At 52.6% G+C, this 15,041-nt stretch overlaps 1 protein-coding gene across 10 annotated transcripts in view; it reads right to left on the reverse strand.

The window, feature by feature from the left end:
- dlg1b (discs large MAGUK scaffold protein 1b) overlaps positions 1 to 15,041 on the reverse strand; it is a 110,020-nt gene that overhangs the window by 51,024 nt on the left and 43,955 nt on the right. The window lies entirely within an intron of this gene.

The following is a 15,041-nucleotide window of genomic DNA, read 5'->3' on the forward strand; positions in this document are numbered from 1 at the left end:
AGATCCTGATACCCCGACCCGATGTCTCAGCTCGTCCACCAGATCCTGATACCCCGACCCGATGTCTCAGCTCGTCCACCAGATCCTGATACCCCGACCCGATGTCTCAGCTCGTCCACCAGATCCCGATACCCCGACCCGATGTCTCAGCTCGTCCACCAGATCCTGATACCCCGACCCGATGTCTCAGCTCGTCCACCAGATCCCGATACCCCGACCCGATGTCTCAGCTCGTCCACCAGATCCCGATACCCCGACCCGATGTCTCAGCTCGTCCACCAGATCCTGATACCCCGACCCGATGTCTCAGCTCGTCCACCAGATCCCGATACCCCGACCCGATGTCTCAGCTCGTCCACCAGATCCTGATACCCCGACCCGATGTCTCAGCTCGTCCACCAGATCCCGATACCCCGACCCGATGTCTCAGCTCGTCCACCAGATCCTGATACCCCGACCCGATGTCTCAGCTCGTCCACCAGATCCCGATACCCCGACCCGATGTCTCAGCTCGTCCACCAGATCCCGATACCCCGACCCGATGTCTCAGCTCGTCCACCAGATCCCGATACCCCGACCCGATGTCTCAGCTCGTCCACCAGATCCCGATACCCCGACCCGATGTCTCAGCTCGTCCACCAGATCCCGATACCCCGACCCGATGTCTCAGCCCGTCCACCAGATCCCGATACCCCGACCCGATGTCTCAGCCCGTCCACCAGGGCCGACGCGTTACGCCCATAGCCGAAGGTGTGGTGGCCGTGGCGTACCTCAGGGCTGTGTCCCTGGCCCACTGTGTAATCTGGCATGCGAAGCTACCTGAGTGGTCCGACGTTGAGGCTTTCTGATCCTGAATAAGACGATGAGTCTCAGCCGCCCAGAGGAAAACACTAAAGTCTGTTGCTCCCAAGGTGTGAAACACTTCATTTTCAATTTTTACATTTTATAAAATCTGAACTTAAAACTCGTTCATTGAATTCTGCTTTTTACACCTGGCAGCGCTGGTCTTTTACGATGGATAAATAAGTGTTGATTGATGGATGAAAAGCCAAGACTTCAGTCCAACAGGACAAAGAAACCTAACAAAGCTTCATGCCTGGTTTGTTCTGGTTAACCAGCAGATGGCGCTAATCCTCGTCGAGGAAGGCTTCTCCTCTCACCGTTACGTCCAGGCTTCTCCTCTCGCCTCACCGTTACGTCCAGGCTTCTCCTCTCACCGTTACGTCCAGGCTTCTCCTCTCGCCTCACCGTTACGTCCAGGCTTCTCCTCTCGCCTCACCGTTACGTCCAGGCTTCTCCTCTCACCGTTACGTCCAGGCTTCTCCTCTCACCGTTACGTCCAGGCTTCTCCTCTCACCGTTACGTCCAGGCTTCTCCTCTCACCGTTACGTCCAGGCTTCTCCTCTCGCCTCACCGTTACGTCCAGGCTTCTCCTCTCGCCTCACCGTTACGTCCAGGCTTCTCCTCTCACCGTTACGTCCAGGCTTCTCCTCTCACCGTTACGTCCAGGCTTCTCCTCTCACCGTTACGTCCAGGCTTCTCCTCTCACCTCACCGTTACGTCCAGGCTTCTCCTCTCACCGTTACGTCCAGGCTTCTCCTCTCACCGTTATGTCCAGGCTTCTCCTCTCACCGTTATGTCCAGGCTTCTCCTCTCACCGTTACGTCCAGGCTTCTCCTCTCACCGTTACGTCCAGGCTTCTCCTCTCGCCTCACCGTTACGTCCAGGCTTCTCCTCTCGCCTCACCGTTACGTCCAGGCTTCTCCTCTCGCCTCACCGTTACGTCCAGGCTTCTCCTCTCGCCTCACCGTTACGTCCAGGCTTCTCCTCTCGCCTCACCGTTACGTCCAGGCTTCTCCTCTTGCCGTTACGTCCAGGCTTCTCCTCTCACCTCACCGTTACGTCCAGGCTTCTCCTCTCGCCTCACCGTTACGTCCAGGCTTCTCCCCTCACCTCACCGTTACGTCCAGGCTTCTCCTCTTGCCGTTACGTCCAGGCTTCTCCTCTCGCCTCACCGTTACGTCCAGGCTTCTCCTCTCACCTCACCGTTACGTCCAGGCTTCTCCTCTCGCCTCACCGTTACGTCCAGGCTTCTCCCCTCACCTCACCGTTACGTCCAGGCTTCTCCTCTTGCCGTTACGTCCAGGCTTCTCCTCTCACCTCACCGTTACGTCCAGGCTTCTCCTCTCGCCTCACCGTTACGTCCAGGCTTCTCCTCTTGCCGTTACGTCCAGGCTTCTCCTCTCGCCTCACCGTTACGTCCAGGCTTCTCCTCTTGCCGTTACGTCCAGGCTTCTCCTCTCACCTCACCGTTACGTCCAGGCTTCTCCTCTTGCCGTTACGTCCAGGCTTCTCCTCTCACCTCACCGTTACGTCCAGGCTTCTCCTCTTGCCGTTACGTCCAGGCTTCTCCTCTCACCTCACCGTTACGTCCAGGCTTCTCCTCTTGCCGTTACGTCCAGGCTTCTCCTCTCACCTCACCGTTACGTCCAGGCTTCTCCTCTTGCCGTTACGTCCAGGCTTCTCCTCTCACCTCACCGTTACGTCCAGGCTTCTCCTCTTGCCGTTACGTCCAGGCTTCTCCTCTCACCTCACCGTTACGTCCAGGCTTCTCCTCTTGCCGTTACGTCCAGGCTTCTCCTCTCGCTGTTACGTCCAGGCTTCTCCCCTCACCGTTACGTCCAGGCTTCTCCTCTTGCCGTTACGTCCAGGCTTCTCCTTTCGCTGTTACGTCCAGGCTTCTCCCCTCACCGTTACGTCCAGGCTTCTCCTCTTGCCATTACGTCCACTGTTGTCCAGATAACGTCTTTTCTTCTCGCTTCACATCTTCGGTATATTTTGTCGAATAGCGCGACAGATCAGAGTAAACGGACGCCGTGTCCGAGGACCTGAAGGAAAAGATTTTACTGTTTTCTGGTAAAGTTCGGAACCTGAAATTCAAAGTTGTGGATTTGATCTGAAATCCTGGTTGTCCGCGCATTTCGTCTCAGAGGGATGAAGACGGCGTTTGGTCCGGGTCTCCTGCGAGGGAAAATTAATTTCCAAAGCCTCGGCGATCAGCACCTGTCGTTGTCAGACAGGGGAACCTGTCGGGTACAAAGTAGCCCAGAAGTTTCTCTGAGCTTCACTTCCACGTCTTCTCAACATCTCAGCCGAGACAAACCTCACGCTGAAAAACCTCTGATTCTGTCCACGAGGACACTAAACTCACCCTAAACCCAGATGAAAAACAGCCAAACAGTCAGAGCGGAAGCTTCCAGAACCAGCGCCGAGTCTCAGTCGGGGTTCTGAACAATCGGAGGCGAGTCAGAGCCGCAGATCTTCGGGTTCAGACCGAACACAATCTCCAGATGAAGAGCCGCCTGAGAAAACGACTAGGCTGCCGCTCCCAGCGTGCGTTTCGTCCAATCACAGAGCAGTCGGTGGCGAGAAGGCCGTGATGATGATGATGATGATGGTCCAAACCAAAACACAGGACGGAGCTTGGTGGAACTGGGACATCGGGTGAGAGCTGATATTTTCCCTGGAGGTCTCTCGTCTTTGTTCGTCGATGAGTCACGGCGGTCTTCGTCACGGCGGTCTTCGTCACGGCGGTCTTCGTCACGGCGGTCTTCGTCACGGCGGTCTTCGTCACGGCGGTCTTCGTCACGGCGGTCCACGGCTTCAGAATGCTCGTGTTGACGTAACGGGACAGACGGCGGGGCCGACATCAGGACAGAAGAACCGTCCAGCCGTCAGAGCGTCAGCCAGTTAGGGATACATGTGACAGGAAACCCTTCAGGGCAACGTTGGCGTCGGTGTTTCCACCGTAAAGCATCACGCGCTGAAAAACGCAGATAAAAACGGGCATTTTACACATCTTCGGGTCATCTTTCCCTCCCAGTCAAAGATAAACAACGCAGCACCAGATGTGGGCGTGTCCAAGGTGTTGATCTGACTGGGATGAAACCAACTGGTTCCAGAGTAACCTGTTTCCCATCGACCTGCCAGCAGGGGGCGACACTGATGCCGTGCGCGCTCATGTTTCGTGTCGAGACGGGTTGGAAGTAAAAGACTTGCAGAGTTTCCGTTTAATTGTCTCAGATCCTGATGAGTCAAACTCTGCCGAAACTTTCAGACACTGATCCTCATCCCAACGGTATAATCCTGCACCGGATCAGCCGGTTTGGAAGTCTGAGCCGCCGCGCACCTACAGCAGGTAGATCTGCTGCCTGTTGCCTGGCAACCAGCATCAGAGGATACTGTACAGCTGCATGGATTACATATTCATGAGCGTCTGTATGAAGCAGCAGCCCAACGTGTGCAGGTTAAGGTGTGAATACGTGACTCAGACGTGACTCAGTCGACAGCTGCCTTCGTTTCTTCACCGCGGCTCTAAAACACTGAATCCTGCAGCAAAACCAGCAAACCTGATGGAAGCTGCGCGATCTACCTGGTCTGAGCTCCAACCGCAGCTCCTCGGCCCCGACAGGCTCGCCTGGACCGGAAGCAGCCGGAGGATGTGAAGGAATCCCTGCTGCTTTACCTGCAGGAGAGTCAGAAAGACGCAGACCTCCATGTCAGAGGTCATGAGGCGGCGAGGCCGGACAGAGAGCCAATGCTCTGAAAAATCTGGATGCAGATGTTTTCCTGAAACAGGACGAGACGCCGCGACGGCTGCAGGTTTGATGAAAAACAAGTTTTACAACGAAAACAGAAACATAAAAGAAGTGAAATCAGCTGAAACAAGTTGTTCCTGTTGTCGGACTGCCGCTCTCGGCGTCAGACCCCCTGAGGTGGACACGTCCCTCAGAGATGTTGCTCCACACTGACCTGAAGCTTCACACCGGCTGCTGCCCATCATGTGTCTGATGCTGCCATACTGCTGGTTTTATTGCGGTAAACGGTACTGGTCCGGACGTTTTGATGCCTCGATCTGTCAGACTTTTTCTGTCTTATGGGATTGATTTGGCTAAAGACTGCAGAGTGGCAACAGGTTGCGTGACCAGAAGCGTAAAATCGTCCGCAGCGAGTGGAAAACCCTGAAATACTGCTGACAGAGGCTGCTGTTCTCGTAGAATCTTGTCACGCTTGCGAATGTTGACGAGAACGCCGGCCGAACCGCAGAACACGATACTATGGAAACACCTCCGAATCATACCTGTGGTTTGTGGAAAATTTTAAAATTTCCCTCTTATATTGTGAAAGCATTAAACACTGTCTTCCCGTGTCCGCATGACGGCGTTTAAACGAACTCCTGAACTCCAACAATCATCAATACGTTGAACCATCGTCAATATGTTCCAGAACTGCTTCTAATTGGCTGAGATCGGCTCCAGTATGAACGGCGAGCAGCAGACGGAGGCGCATCAGGAGGTTCCGCGTCGTTGCACCGGCGCCGTTACTCTGCCAGAGCAGTCAGTGAACACAGCACAGCGTCATGTCAGACACCGAGCCCACTCACCGGGGCAGAGCAGCACCGTCGGAGTGAGTGGGAAAGTTTCCACAGATGTCTGACACCATCTTCCTCCTCCTCCTCAGAGCTGTCGGGGGGGGGGAGGGGTACACACTGCCGAGTCCTGCCTGCCAAAGGCTGCTATTAATAGGAGCAGCAGCACAGAGGGGATGAGGCAAGATGTTCCTGAGGAGGAGGAGGGTCTGTGGATGATTCAGGGTGTGATGAAGAGGAACACAAGGAGAAAGATGGGGACGACAAACAGGTCCAGCTGGAGGATGAAGTGCATGTTTTCAGAGCTCTGCATCGACCGTTTGCATCGCAGTTATCCTGTCTGAGGTCCTGAAAATCTTCACACTAACGCTGATCCTAGCGCTGATCCCACAATGCAGAGCAACGACTCCACGCGTAGCAGACGGCCGTTAGAATTTATCTAAACTTTCCTGATATACAGGTTCTGACACCAAACGTCTCTGTTCGTGTTTATCAGAGAAGCTGCAGCAGCTAAAACAAGCTAAAGAAATCCTTTCCATCTTCATGATGCCGTCTGACGGCGACTCTAAACCAGAGACTACAGCGGGGGCGGGACGAACTGCACGCTGCGGAGATTGGACAAGAAATTTATTTTCATAAATGAAGCCAAGTCAAGAAATTTCAAAGAGAATTTGCTGCGTTTGATTTCGTCTAACTAAAGAACGCCATGTCACTGTATATAATGCCGTGTCCCTGTACGTAACGCCGTGTCACTGTACGTAACGCCGTGTCACTGTACGTAACGCCGTGTCACCGTACGTAACGCCGTGTCACCCTACGTAACACCGTGTCACCCTACGTAACACCGTGTCACCCTACGTAACGCCGTGTCACCGTACGTAACGCCGTGTCACCGTACGTAACGCCGTGTCACTGTACGTAACGCCGTGTCACTGTACGTAACGCCGTGTCACTGTACGTAACGCCGTGTCACCGTACGTAACGCCGTGTCACCGTACGTAACGCCGTGTCACCCTACGTAACACCGTGTCACCCTACGTAACACCGTGTCACTGTACGTAACGCCGTGTCACCGTACGTAACGCCGTGTCACCGTACGTAACGCCGTGTCACCGTACGTAACGTCGTGTCACCGTACGTAACGCCGTGTCACTGTACGTAACGCCGTGTCACTGTACGTAACGCCGTGTCACCGTACGTAACGCCGTGTCACTGTACGTAACGCCGTGTCACCCTACGTAACGCCGTGTCACCCTACGTAACGCCGTGTCACCCTACGTAACGCCGTGTTACCCTACGTAACGCCGTGTCACCCTACGTAACGTCGTGTCACCGTACGTAACGCCGTGTCACCGTACGTAACGCCGTGTCACCGTACGTAACGCCGTGTCACCGTACGTAACGCCGTGTCACCGTACGTAACGCCGTGTCACTGTACTTTACGCCGTGTCACTGTACTTTACGCCGTGTCACTGTACATAACCCCGTGTCACTAGATATAACGCCGTGTCACCGTACGTAACGCCGTGTCACCGTACGTAACGCCGTGTCACCGTACGTAACGCCGTGTCACCGTACGTAACGTCGTGTCACCGTACGTAACGCCGTGTCACCGTACATAACCCCGTGTCACTAGATATAACGCCGTGTCACGGTACATAACGCCGTGTCACCCTACGTAACGCCGTGTCACCGTACGTAACGTCGTGTCACCCTACGTAACGCCGTGTCACCCTACGTAACGCCGTGTCACTGTACATAACGCCGTGTCACCGTATATAACGCCGTGTCACTGTACATAACACCGTGTCACTAGATATAACGCCGTGTCACGGTACATAACGCCGTGTCACGGTATATAACGCTGTGTCACTGTACGCAACGCCGTGTCACCGTATATAACGCCGTGTCACTGTACATATCGCTGTGTCACTGTACGTAACGCCGTGTCACCGTATATATCACCGTGTCACTGTACATAACGCCGTGTCTTTAGATATAACGCTGTGTCACCGTACGTAACGTCGTGTCACCGTACGTAACGCCGTGTCACCGTACGTAACGCCGTGTCACCCTACGTAACGCCGTGTCACCGTACATAACGCCGTGTCACCGTACATAACGCCGTGTCACCGTACATAACGCCGTGTCACCGTACATAACGCCGTGTCACCGTACATAACGCCGTGTCACGGTACGTAACGCCGTGTCACGGTACGTAACGCCGTGTCACCCTACGTAACGTCGTGTCACCGTACGTAACGCCGTGTCACCGTACGTAATGCCGTGTCACCGTACGTAACGCCGTGTCACCGTACATAACGCCGTGTCACCGTACTTTACGCCGTGTCACCGTATATAACGCCGTGTCACCGTATATAACGCCGTGTCACTGTACATAACACCGTGTCACTAGATATAACGCCGTGTCACGGTACATAACGCCGTGTCACTGTACGCAACGCCGTGTCACCGTATATAACACCGTGTCACCGTATATAACACCGTGTCACTGTACATATCGCCGTGTCACTGTACGTAACATGTCACTGTACGTAACGTCGTGTCACCGTATATATCACCGTGTCACTGTACATAACGGCGTGTCACTAGATATAACGCTTTGTCACTGTACGTAACGCCGTGTCACTGTACGTAACGTCGTGTCACTGTACATAACGTCGTGTCACCCTACGTAACGCTGTGTCACCCTACGTAACGCTGTGTCACCGTACGTAATGCTGTGTCACCCTACGTAACGCTGTGTCACCGTACGTAATGCTGTGTCACCGTACGTAACCGTAACGCCGTGTCACTGTACGTAACGCCGTGTCACCGTACGTAACCGTAACGCCGTGTCACCGTACATAACGCCGTGTCACCGTACGTAACGCCGTGTCACCGTACGTAACGCCGTGTCACCGTACGTAACGCCGTGTCACCGTACATAACGCCGTGTCACCGTACATAATGCCGTGTCACCGTACATAACGCCGTGTCACCGTACATATCGCCGTGTCACCGTACATATCGCCGTGTCACTGTACATATCGCCGTGTCACCGTACGTAAAGCCGTGTCACTAGATATAACGCCGTGTCACTAGATATAACGCCGTGTCACTAGATATAACGCCGTGTCACTGTACATAACGCCGTGTCACGGTATATAACGCCGTGTCACGGTATATAACGCCGTGTCACTGTACATAATACCGTGTCACTAGATGTAACGCCGTGTCACTGTACATAACGCCATGTCACGGTACGCAACGTCGTGTCACCGTATATAACGCCGTGTCACCGTATATAACGCCGTGTCACGGTATATAACGCCGTGTCACCGTACATATCGCCGTGTCACTGTACGTAAAGCCGTGTCACCGTATATAACGCCGTGTCACTGTACATATCGCCATGTCACTGTACATATCGCCGTGTCACTAGATATAACGCCGTGTCACTGTACATAACGCCGTGTCACGGTATATAACGCCGTGTCACGGTATATAACGCCGTGTCACTGTACATAACGACGTGTAACGGTATATAACGCCGTGTCACTGTACGTAACGCCGTGTCACTGTACGTAACGCCGTGTCACTGTACATATCGCCGTGTCACTGTACATATCGCCGTGTCACTGTACATATCGCCGTGTCACTGTACATAATGCCGTGTCACTGTACATAATGCCGTGTCACTGTACATATCGCCGTGTCACTAGATATTACGCCGTGTCACTGTACGTAATGCCGTGTCACCGTATATAACGCCGTGTCACTGTACATATCGCCGTGTCACTAGATATAACGCCGTGTCACTGTACATAATGCCGTGTCACTGTACATATCGCCGTGTCACGGTATATAACGCCGTGTCACTGTACATAACGCCGTGTCACTGTACATAATGCCGTGTCACTGTACATAATGCCGTGTCACTGTACATAACGCCGTGTCACTGTACATAATGCCGTGTCACTGTACATAACGCCGTGTCACTAGATATAACGCCGTGTCACTGTACATAATGCCGTGTCACTGTACATAATGCCGTGTTACTGTACATATCGCCGAGTCACTGTACGTAACGCCATGTCACTGTCCATAACGCCGTGTAACTGTATATAACTGATTTGGTGGATTAAAACCCAGCGCCGACTGTCTCGCCATCCATCGGAGTTCTCCGCAGAGGAAACTTGGAAACACGCACGACATTTAGTACTTTTTATAAATATTCGGAGAAGATGCTGTGATATAACGGAGTAAAAGTTCCAAATGTGAAGAATTGGTTTCAGAGATGAGAAGGAGCAGAATCCGAGCTGGATGAGATGAAGAGTTTTTCTGTCACTCATCTCTTTTAGCCGCGAAACTCTGGCAGCGGTTGACAAACTGGTTCAGTCCGTTTAAACGCCTCCATGGCTGAATCTGGATTAAAACCAGAAGTTTGTTTTATCTCCAGGCTGATCAGAAATCAATATGACACCATGATCATGTCTGCTGGATGAAGAAGTGACTTCCTCCCAAACCGAGGAGCTGAATGGTTGAACTGGTGAAAACGACAGCGGCTGCTTAACGATTGATAACTTCCGGCAAAATCTATTGACGAGTGGCTGTGAAAGTAGTCGATGGCGCCAATCGATTGGACTTAATAAAGACTGGCTGCGATCAAAGTGTCAAAGAGCAGAAGTTACAGCGGCGGGAGGAGCAGCGTGCTCCATCACAGGGGGGCGGGGCCTCGCCAAACCTCCAGACTGAGATCTGGGAACAGCGGCGTCCCCCAGACCATCAGCTTCATCATCATCATCTGCGATGGGACGCACATCTACAGGCCGACATGAAGAAATAAGGCGGGAAACGACGTGTTTCAGAACTAAATCATAAAAAACATTTTAGTCAGTTTTAGACAACATCCTGTTAATTAAATTTGCTTAGGTTTCCAGATGAATCTTTCAGAGATCGCCTCGGGTCTGAAGACGTTTACGAAGCCGAAAGCTGGTGAGTTTTTACATCCAGAAGCTGGTTGCAGTCGCTGCACACAGGAGATTTTTTCCCTCTTTAAACAAGGAAGAGGGTCACAAGGTGACTTCCAGTGAATGATCCCAGACCGGGACTTGAACCTGGGACACGCGAGCTAGAGGTGCATCAGTTCAGTCTTTAATGGACACCCATCCATCCATCTTCTTCCGCTTATACAGGGTCGGGTCGCGGGGGCAGCAGCCTAAGCAGGGAAGCCCAGACTTCCCTCTCCCCAGCCACATTTGCCAACTCTGCGGGGGGATCTCGAGGCGTTCCCAGGCCAGCTGAGATATATAATCCCTCCAGCGTGTCCTGGGTCTTCCCCGGGGTCTCCTCCCAGAGGGACGTGCCTGGAACACCTCACCAGGGAGGTCCAGGAGGCATCCTGACCAGATGCCCGAGCCACCTCAACTGGTTCCTCTCGATGCGGAGGAGCAGCGGCTCTACTTTGATCTCCTCCCGGATGACTGAGCTCCTCACCCTATCTCTAAGGGAGAGCCCGGCCACCCTGCGGAGGAAACTTATTTCAGCCGCCTGTATACGAGATCTCGTTCTTTCGGTCACGACCCACAGCTGGAGACTAACGTAAATCAACTGGACAAACCGATGCAGGGTCCACATCATTGCAGACGCGAAACCGATCCTCATGTCGGTCTCACGCTTCATCTCTCCCTTACAACTGAACAAGACCCCGGCATACAGGAACTCCCGACACTTGAGGCAGGACCTCATTCCTGACCTGGAGAAGACGATCCACTCTTTCCCGGCGAGGACCATAGCCTTGGATTTGGAGGTGCTGACCGGCTTTACACCGGATGCTAAAGACGGATGCGCAGATGGATGGACATGTCATCCGTCTACTTGGTTGGTTACGTGCGTAATTTGGTCCGTGCGCAAGGAGCTTCACTTTCAGTTACTTTGCACAAAGAAAAAAAAAAAAAAAAAACTCAGCAGTGCTGAGTTGTACAGCAACAAACCAGAGAAGATGACATGGCCGAACAGTCAAACAAAAAGCACCCGAAGGAGTCGATGACAACAGCAAAAACACTTATTTTCTCCTTATGGTGGTTGGATGGGTGTAAACAACTTCAGAGGGGTGTGTTGCCGCAACCGGTGTCACAACATGGAGATGAACAGACTGAACCATGGCAACGCAAAAGACGCTTGGTGCATGAGGACAGCAACGTTTGAAATTACAACCACAAGGGAGCAGAAATGGACTTTTACAGGGACAGAATTGCAGTCCATTCCTCTCATGTGTCCAAGCGGAAAACAGGAAACAGCCGCAGCTAGCTTAGCAGCTAGTTTTGCAGCTAGCTTAGCGGTGACTGCTACTGAGTGAGAGATTTCCTCGACAGGTCTGAAGGCCGTGTTTGTAAACATTCTGGTTTTTAAGAGACGAGACCTGGACGAGACTTCCTGCTCCGTTCCAGAGATAAACACACTAATCCTGGAGATTCCAGGTAGACATATGTTTACATAGAGCTGGACAATATGACGATATATGTCCTCTAGATGATAGAAAATGTTTATCGTTTCATACGAGGCTCTATCGTTTACACCACAATGAGCTGCTTCACTAGAGTGTTTTACGTTGAAATGCGCTTTACGGCACGCTGCGATACATTACCAAACATGGAGGAAGACGGTAGCAGACGTGTTTCAGAGGATAATTCACTAAAAGATGAGCAGCCAACCCAAACTGATGAGTTTGTTCCTAAAAGAGGGAAATTTCTGTCTGGATGCGGTTTGGATACAAAAAGAGCGACGTGGAGCCGACAACAGACTAGCTCACAGTCCCAACAACGGACTCCGACACAACTAACTCCTTTCATCACCTGCAGGAATCAGGATAAAGAATCCAGAATAAAGAATAGAGTCAACGCTAAGAATAAACACCAAACGCTGCAGCAGGTATTTACCTGTGGAACATCATACGGCCATAGTTCCCCCCTGATGGAAGGAGATCACTGCTGCTGTTGCCTAGCAACATCTGATACATAACTGATGACTGACACAACATTACAGTTTTATATGGTTATATATATTGATATGGAGATATAAGATGAGCGATATGGGGATATGAGATGTCAGTCATGTCGCCCAGACCCATGTCTACATGCTGGATTTATTTCTGGTTCAACATAAAGCAAAGACAGTTTGTTGGGTTACGTGCATTATGTGATGCTGAATGGAGAATAAAGTTGAATAAAGCAGTAAAATAAAAGCACCAAAATAAATAAAAGCAGTAAAATAAAAGTAAAAAACTGAAAATCCTGATAATCACTTTGGGATGCGACGACGGAGGAATCTTTCCAGCACAGCAGCTCTCGATGAAGACGGCTCCATCCAGGTACCAGAAGGTGAACAACACAGAAAAGCCGTTTCCATCTCCATGTGATCACACGCAATGTGGGTTTCCATGGCAACACGTCAGGCGGGGACAGGAAGCGCCGCAACATGAGATGTGATGAGGGTGACTCTTCATCCTCTCAGATGACAACACATCGGCGTTGTTGGTGTTTCCCAGCAGAGCACATGTCCCACACACATGCACGCCTGCCTGCTCTGACTCCAACCCGCCGGCCAATCAGCTCTCGGTGCTGCTGCACACCCGGCCTGCGATTGGCTGGCCCGCTGAGGCGGAAACCAAGGGCGGCCAATGGGGCTGCGTGAGGTCAAACGGTGATGGTGTGAGCACTTCCCCCTCGGCAACGTCTGACAGGCAGAGCAGGAAGCAGCTTTTCGGCCTTTTCAGGTTTGGATGAGATGTTTTGTGGTTCAGTCTGACAAGCATCTACCAACCGAAGCCCAGAGCTGCCGTGTCACAGCTCGCTGCTTCGTTTCTGAGCGTTGTATAAGGAACGGGGATGTGAAGCAGGAGGACAGTCTGTCCTGTGTTACTGCAGCAGCAGTAAATATTCCTCACGATGAACTCGACTCTCAGCTGGACATTAAAACCGACCGGATGGACGTTAGGGCTCAGAAAACGCTAATTTATACGTTGCAGGTAAAGAGGTTTGTTCCTCAATTCCATCATTCGGCAGAAAAACGGCTCTGAACAGAAGAGCGGTACCAGAGTCCAGACATAACAGACGACTTAGAACCGGTTTGAACTGGATCTGAAACCAGGATTTTAGCTGTGTAAGGCAACTCCCTGCTAGCTGTTAGCGGTTAGCTCGGCATCTCTCAGCATGGAGGCGGAAACTGGATGACAAAAGGCAAAAACCCGGATCCGAAATCCAGGAAAGACCTGAACCAGAACCTGACGGCTCCATCTGGACCTTCATCTGATCCGTCCACTGTCGGCCGAAGCCGCATCAGATACGGTCTCCATGGAAACGTGGCTGTCAAGAAGCCGGAAAAGGCGAAAAAAGCTTTGACAGAAAAGTGGAAACGGGTCCGATGGACAGATCCTCCCCATAACCAGGACCTCAACGGGTCCGATGGACAGATCCTCCCCATAACCAGGACCTCAACGGGTCCGATGGACAGATCCTCCACAGAACCGGGACCTCAACGTGTTCGATGGAGGAATGGATCCCCACCAGAACCTGTAACACAACGGGTCCGATCAGTCAGGACCCGTTGAACCAATCAGTCCGATCACGCAGTAACAATATTTACTCACCAGGGGGCGACGTTCCCCAAAACCTTCCTGGCCAAGAAGAAGAAAATGCAGCTCTCTGATTGGCCAGAACCGAAAAAGGCTCCTTCAACACAAATAAACGACAAAATGACAGCAAGTTTCCACATTCCTGGTTAACTTCTTACCAGAACGAGCAGCAGACAGAAGTCCGCCATGTTTGGTCCACTGGTTGGTTCAGTCTGCTTTCACACTGCAAGCAAACTGAACCAGGACTCTCAACAAGCCAGACTGTCCGTGGAACCAAACCAGGATTCGGTTAGGGTCGACCGAACACCTTCAGAACGTAGCGAGGACTACAGCTGCTGGAACTGTAGTCCTGCCTCGTTTCTAAGGCGGAATAAAAACGGGATCAGGACTTTTCCCGAACCGGTAGGAACGGATCCGGATTCCCGTCTGGAGGTTCAGCAGAAAGACGAAGGTCTGGACCGGATCCGGATTCTGGTCCGGAGGTTCAGCAGAAAGACGAAGGTCTGGACCGGATCCAGATTCCCGTCCGGAGGTTCAGCAGAAAGACGAAGGTCTGGACCGGATCCAGATTCCCGTCCGGAGGTTCAGCAGAAAGACGAAGGTCTGGACTGAGAGTCCAGCTGAGGTGCATTGTGGGAAACGCGGTTCTGCTCCGGATGAGGACAAGCTGCACCGTAAGCGTTGTGACTTTGTCAGAAAGTTTTGGTGACTGACAGGACGCCCACGCCCCGCCCCACCCACGCCCCCAGCCCCGCCCCCTCCACCCACCTTGCAGCCGAACATGAGGGAGATGGTGCTGTTGGTGCACGCCACCTTGCAGTGGCACAGCATGGGCGAGAAACACTCCACCTTCTTCATGCTGGGCGACATCTTGTCGGTGCCGGGGCAGTTGGCCGACAGACGCCTCCTCCGGGAGCGCTGGCGGCTGCTCCCGCGCCGCTCGCCTACTCCTGCACCTCCTCCTCCTCCGCCTCCTGC

This window comes from Telmatherina bonti (genome assembly GCF_933228915.1).
Source record: "Telmatherina bonti genome assembly, chromosome: 7".
Lineage (NCBI taxonomy): Eukaryota > Metazoa > Chordata > Actinopteri > Atheriniformes > Telmatherinidae > Telmatherina > Telmatherina bonti.